Raw genomic sequence first — 6,724 nt, forward strand, 5'->3', positions numbered from 1 at the left:
ACGCCCCGATTTTACGACATGAAGAAGGACCAGAATACGACCAAAGACATCAAAAGCCAATGAGAAAGAGTTTCCCCCGCCTGCCTCGCCACACACGCACACGCACACGCCCCCTCTTTCTCTCTCTCTCTCACACACACACACACACACACACACGCTCGCCCAGCTGTGTTTTTCATGTATTGTAATCCGTACCGTCCGTAGCGGTACAATCTTTGTCACGTAGGCTTGTAGCCTTCATGAATGACATATTATGATACCAATCACATCGCCATGAATGGAATACGTTTGTATATTTATTTATTTAACCCATACCGAGCAGTGCACAAGCAGTCATGTAGGATATTCCCCGTGAGACGGCAGTTTCGGTCCGTCCCGTTAATAAGAGATTGGAGCGTCGGGTTTATATCCTTAACCCAGCCAGGTTGTAGATTTCAAAACTCTCTATGACATAACTCCATAACATAGGACAAGCTACTGTAAGTTTGTACACCTCACTGTCCATGAAAAGATCGTCGGCAGTCCCGACCGCGGGACTCCCGAGTCCCGACGCAAAAGCGCTCGTATATTTTGAAAATAGCAGATCTACAAGCTCACAACGCGTCGCGATGCGACCCGTTTTTGAGCTTGCAGATCTGCTATTTTAAAATAGCCAATGCAACTGAATGACTGTTAAAGCAGTTTGTTTAAATGACTTTATAAAATGTTATATTTTCACAGGGATTAATTATTAGTGTGTAGATATACATTTATGAGTGGATTATGTGTCCAGATGCCTGTCAGACAGTCAGACAATGCTGCTCCGCAGGTCTAGAATGGAATAAACGGGCGCAGCCAACGTCAACAACTGGTCTCGACCAGACGTGAGATCTCAGCGTATGGTAGGATGAAGCCCACGTCAGGATATATTGATAAATGCCGAAAGGTGCGGTGATCTCGCCCTACGCCCATTATTTGGGCTGCACCGCGTTGATAAATGAGGGCCAGTGTGTCCTGATTTGCGTGATTTGGGGCAGAGGTTCTGCTCTGGCATCCAGGGAGTGTGTGTGCACAGTTAAGCCAACGGTGCCAGAGATGGGGGTAAAACATACTCTCTCGCCATGCCTTTCGGCCTGGCAGAGACAATAAGGAATAGGTTAAAATCACAGGCTGACTTCATATCATTAAGAAAAAAACTAAAATTGACCCTTGAGGGACCCCACATGTTAGTGGTTGAGGTGAGGACATGGTGCCATTCACATCCACCACTTGTTCTCTGGCCCCACTGACACACTGACTGTAAAGATGTACTTAAAAACAAAAGCCATAAGATATAGAAAGGCTTACAATTTCCAATTTAGGCATTTTCTTCTTCTTTTAAAATATATCTTTTAGGCTTTTTCAGCCTCTATTGATATATATACAGACTGACAGGAAATGGGGAGAGAGAAGGGGGGTTGACACGCAGCAAAGGTCGTCGGGATCGGGATTTGAACCCGCAATACGCTCTCAGGCTGGATTAGCAGCCTATAGGTGCCCAGATGGCTACGCCAGCCATCCGGGCCAGCAGACATTCTTTATCCAGAGCGACTTACAGTAAGCAAGGTATAAAAACACATACATCAAATGCATAGTGCAATCTGTACATTGAAACTATAGAAACTATAGGATGCCAGGTCAATAAATGAACCCAGCAAATAACATCTAAATTACAACTTCATTTTATAAAGCATGGCCTAATGATAATGTCTTACCTACAGCCATGAAAGAGTGGCACAGCATGTCAGTACTGTTTTACATCATATTCAATGCCATAGCCAGGCTTGGCAGTTAGTGGCAGTTACACATTAGCCCTTTATATATACTCAGTGGTGTAAAGTAACTAAGTACATTTACTCAAGTACTGTACTTAAGTACAATTTGTAGGTACTTTTACTTTACTGGAGTATTTCCAATTGTCTATACTTTTACTTCTACTCCACTACATCTTAGAGGCAAATATTGTACATTTACTCCACTACAATTATTTGAAAACTTTAGTTACTAGTTACTTTGCAGACATAAATATATTACATTATAAAACATATACAGTACATTAACCACTTTAGCCCTATTTAGGCTATTTGAAAATGGCCGATCTACAAGCTAACAACGCGTCGCATCGCGACGCGTTGTGAGCTCTGCTATTTTGAGATCTGCTATTTTCAAACATTTTAGTACTTTTATTTTTGGTACTTTAAGTACTCAAGTACATTTTGAATTCCTGACTTTTACTTGTAACAGAGTATTTTTACATTGCAGTATTGATACCTTTACTTAAGTACAAAATGTGAGTACTTTTTCCAACACTATATACTATCATAATGTTGTTATTGATTACGATCACAGTCTGTTTGTTATTGTATCAACTGGTTACACTAACTGCTACTGAGCTGCTTTATCTATTGACCCATAATGCTCTGTCCTACTGACTGTGCTGACCACTGTTTCTTAATCACTTTATGGTTGTTTTTAAGCTCATGTTCAGCCCTATTAGTCATATGTACTGTAGGTTAAAAACAGCTCAGCTCAGCAATAAGATATCTGTCTAAAAACGTGGGATATTTACACACAACCAATAAAATGGATCTCTGTCCTAAAATGGATCCCGAGCCAATATATGGGAATCACTGATCTAACAGACTCACAGTAGTGCAGTATATTGTTCAGCTGCTTTACACATTATTAATTCAGATTATGAATTACTTGATTAAGATCATTGTAACCACCCAGTGTCTTTCTAACCTTTAATATGATATTATGATATCCTAGGACAAGTGGTACAGTAGAAAAAAAGTCATAACTCCATCCTGAATCGACCGTAGCTAAAAACCTGAGCCTATGGCAAGGGACTTGCGCTAGATCACGTATTTTAATAGCCTTTGTGTTGTTGATTTTTGGTGAGATCTAACGTTCTAACATTGTGGAGGATTTCCTGTCCATAGCTATGTTAGATCTCACAAAAAAAAAAAAAAAAAAACTATTAAAGCTATTAACTCTTTGACTGCGGACGACGCGATAACGCGTCAAGTGCTACTTTGTCCAGTTGGCCGTCGACGCGCTCGACGCGCTGGACGCGCGTTCATTGTTTAATCTCTGATTGCGCTATGCTGCTTAATATTCAATGTTATTCTCGAGTTCCACTTACTTCACGGACATCTGCATCCGGTTTCATGACCTGGATTCCGTTTCCGGTTTTTGATTCTTTTCCCCAGTCATTTTCGTCCAAAATAGGTAAATAAACGGTCTTTCACACGGTATGACGGACAAACGGACAGTTTCTCTTCTATAATCTATGGTCTGGGTGACGATCAGTCATCGCCGTCGTATATCACAACGTAATTTTCGCCGATCAAAACAATGGGGGGGACGTCACATCCGTTTTCATGTTTTTCCTTGTCTAATCTATGAAGAAGGGTGAGAGAGACCCAACGACATGATCAAAGCTGTCATGTGCTGCGCTCTAGTGGCGGATTTGTGCTGGGTCTTTACATTATGTGTCCTTAAATTATTTTCATGAGAAAAATTCAAAATATAAAAATAAAAAAACACGAAAATTGCTGGCACTGGGGGAGTACTTTATGAAAATACTCTGGCAGTCAAAGAGTTAATGCGATCTAGGCTCAGGTTTTTAGCTGCGGTCGATTCAGGATGTAGTTATGCTTTTTTCACTTTTCCCACATAAGTAAAAACACAGATTACAAATGCAATACATTAGACATTAGATGTGTGATTTTCTACCATTAGATTTAACAGTAGGCCTATTGTCAAAGTACTCCTCAGGAGAGAAGAGTACATATTTTCTTTCCTCTACAGATGGATTATAAGTATTCATTGACTTACCATGTTGTGTTGCTGTTGCGTAGCAAGAAGAGACATGAGGAGGATGTTCTTTGCACCTTCTTTATAAACCCTGAAAACCACTCCCTCCTCTGACCAGGGGCGTCATTTGGGGTCTCAGGGGAAGGCAATTGCCAGCCCCTTGTGTTCACATTGAACCTCAAATTCAGTTCTTTTATGCATATTTTCCCCAACTCCAAGTACTCAAATAATGTTTTACTTAAAGGTAGGGTAAGTGATTTTCTTTGGTTAAAATAAGTGTTAAATAGCTCTATATTCTGATAGTACTCATTGCTATAGAGTGTTTGTTCAGTAACAGGAGTCTCCTTGTCTCTCCACCTCTTTATTACTGTAAACAGAAAATGCATCTTCATCTTCAGACGCTAATAAACAGCTGAGATTTGGTGAAATAAAAAAACGGGCTTCGCAGTTCCGTGGGCATGGTAATGGTCAATGGCTTTGTGCAAATTCAGATCAATTGCTCCAGCCACTGAGGAGAACCGGGCAGACAGTTTTGGCCTCACCACCACCACAGAGGTTTGTAGAATTATAGGAGAATGTCCATCTACATGTGACACATGTTATAGATATGTCCATCGTCATGTGACACATGTTATAGCTATGCATTTTCTTTTCCGCAACCCAACCATACAGTTATTATGAACCACTTTCATCCGTGCATCCCTATTTTGGGCATGTCATTATAGGCAAACATTTCTCATTTATTGTGAAAGTATTGTGAAAGTATTGTGAAAGTATTGTGAAAGTATTGTGAAAGTATTGTGAAAGCACATCATATGATCTCCTGTATGCAATTGTCAGGAATGCATACACCTTTGAGACTCTGATCACATCATGGTGAAGCTTGTACCTTCTTATCTCCCTGTTGTGAGAAGGGTGCCTGCTATCACCAGAGAAAGTATTCAAATGTGTAACTTAAGTAAAAGTATCAATACTGCGATGTAGAAGTACTATGTTACAAGTAAAAGTCTGGATTTCAAATTTTACTTGAGTAAAAGTACAAAAGTATTGGTATCAAAATGTACTTGAAGTACCAAAAGTAAAAGTATTAAAATATTTGAAAGTACCAGATCTACAAGCTCACAACGCGTCGCGATGCGACGTGTTGTGAGCTTGCAGATCAGCTATTTTCAAATAGCCTAGGTATAAAATAGGGCTAAAGTGGTTAATGTATGTTTTATAATGTAATCATTTATGTATGCAAAGTAACTAGTAACTAAAGTTTTCAAATAGAAGTAAAAGTATTGACAATTGGAAATGCTCCAGTAAAGTCAAAGTACCTCAAATTTGTAATTAAGTACATTACTTGAGTAAATGTACTTAGTTACTTTACACTACTGCCAGAGACGTACAGATGTGGTTAGAGGAGGTGGAGTAGAGACTCAGGTTTGAATTTGAGATGAAAGACTGGGACTCATTTTTCAGTGAACATCGAGTAGTTTTAGTCGACGAAATCAACACTGCGTCATAGGCAGACTTTGCACCCAGAGCCACCCACTGTCTGTGCAAAAAATTAAGTGGAAACCAAGACATCAGAGACACCTACTTCCAAAACTCCCATATCTGCCGGGCGAAGTACAACAATGTGCAAACACAGCAGCAAGAATGTGTGAGCTGCTGTGATAGGAGAAGGACAGCAAATGGAAAACAACCACCTTAAAGACTACTGATCATTGTGTGTATTCCTGCACTGTCTGCATCGAGTGACCCTGGTACATAGACATTGATTTTTTGGGATATTCTACTGTTTACACTGATGATAGGTTATTGGTTTACATATGATCATAGATTACTATTGCTATGCATTTGATGTATTACATGTCAAATAAATCATTCACCTCCTTAAGAGGAATAGGGGTGCCTTCTTAGTGGGGGACTTTGAGGGTGTGAGGGTGGTGGTGGAGGAGCTTAAAGTAGCCAAAGCACAGGCAAGGGAGAGCTATAGAGCTATACTGACAAACTGTATGCAAGAGAATAACACCAGACAAGTGTGGGGAGGTTACAAGAAGATCACTGGGCTCTGCTAACACAGCTGTGTCAGGAGCCGGGGAGCTGGCAAACGAGATGAACCGTTTTTTCAACCGTTATTATTTCAGACTGTTTTGATTTAATTGGTGATAGGTGTCGTGTTCCAGACCACTCACTATTATCTTTTAAATGTATCATGCCACAAGTTGGTAGTATTGATGAAATTACCCATGAACCCATGAACCAAATAAAGAAGTGAGTAATACATTTAAATGTAGAAATTGCAGATGTGTACCAAATTCATTGTGTTCATATAAAATGGAAACATAAAAGAACAGGTCGATAAGATAAATACACAGCAGGAACTTGATAACTGGTATAGTGGAATCTGTGAACCTTTGTAGGGGAGTTGGGGAATGGCTGAAGGCATGAGGGTCGGTCTAACTTTCAAATTAAAATTCATAGGCCAAATAAACCGTTTTGGAATGAAGAGTTAAATGGTCTGTGGAAGGCAATGCGTAGAGCAGAACATATTTACTTGAAATATAAAGGAGATAAGATTCAGAGAGTAAATTTTAAGTTAAGTCAAAATATGTTTGATAAAAGGTTACGTTATTTTAAGAGGCAGTGTAATAAAGGATATATTTTACATTTGGAAGAAACACACGCAGCCAATCCACAATGTTTCTGGGATCAAATAAACAAACTTGGTCCAAAAAGGCAGAAGAAAATACCATTGGAGGTGTATGGTGATGAAGGTCAACTGGCTACGGACATTCAAACGCTTTAGATGAATGGGAAAGGTGCTTTAGGGATTTGTTTTCAGGGAATCAAGAGGAGACTATTTTGATGCATCATTTGCTGATTATTTTGTTTA

Source organism: Gymnoscopelus braueri (genome assembly GCF_963280865.1).
Source record: "Gymnoscopelus braueri genome assembly, chromosome: 1".
NCBI lineage: Eukaryota > Metazoa > Chordata > Actinopteri > Myctophiformes > Myctophidae > Gymnoscopelus > Gymnoscopelus braueri.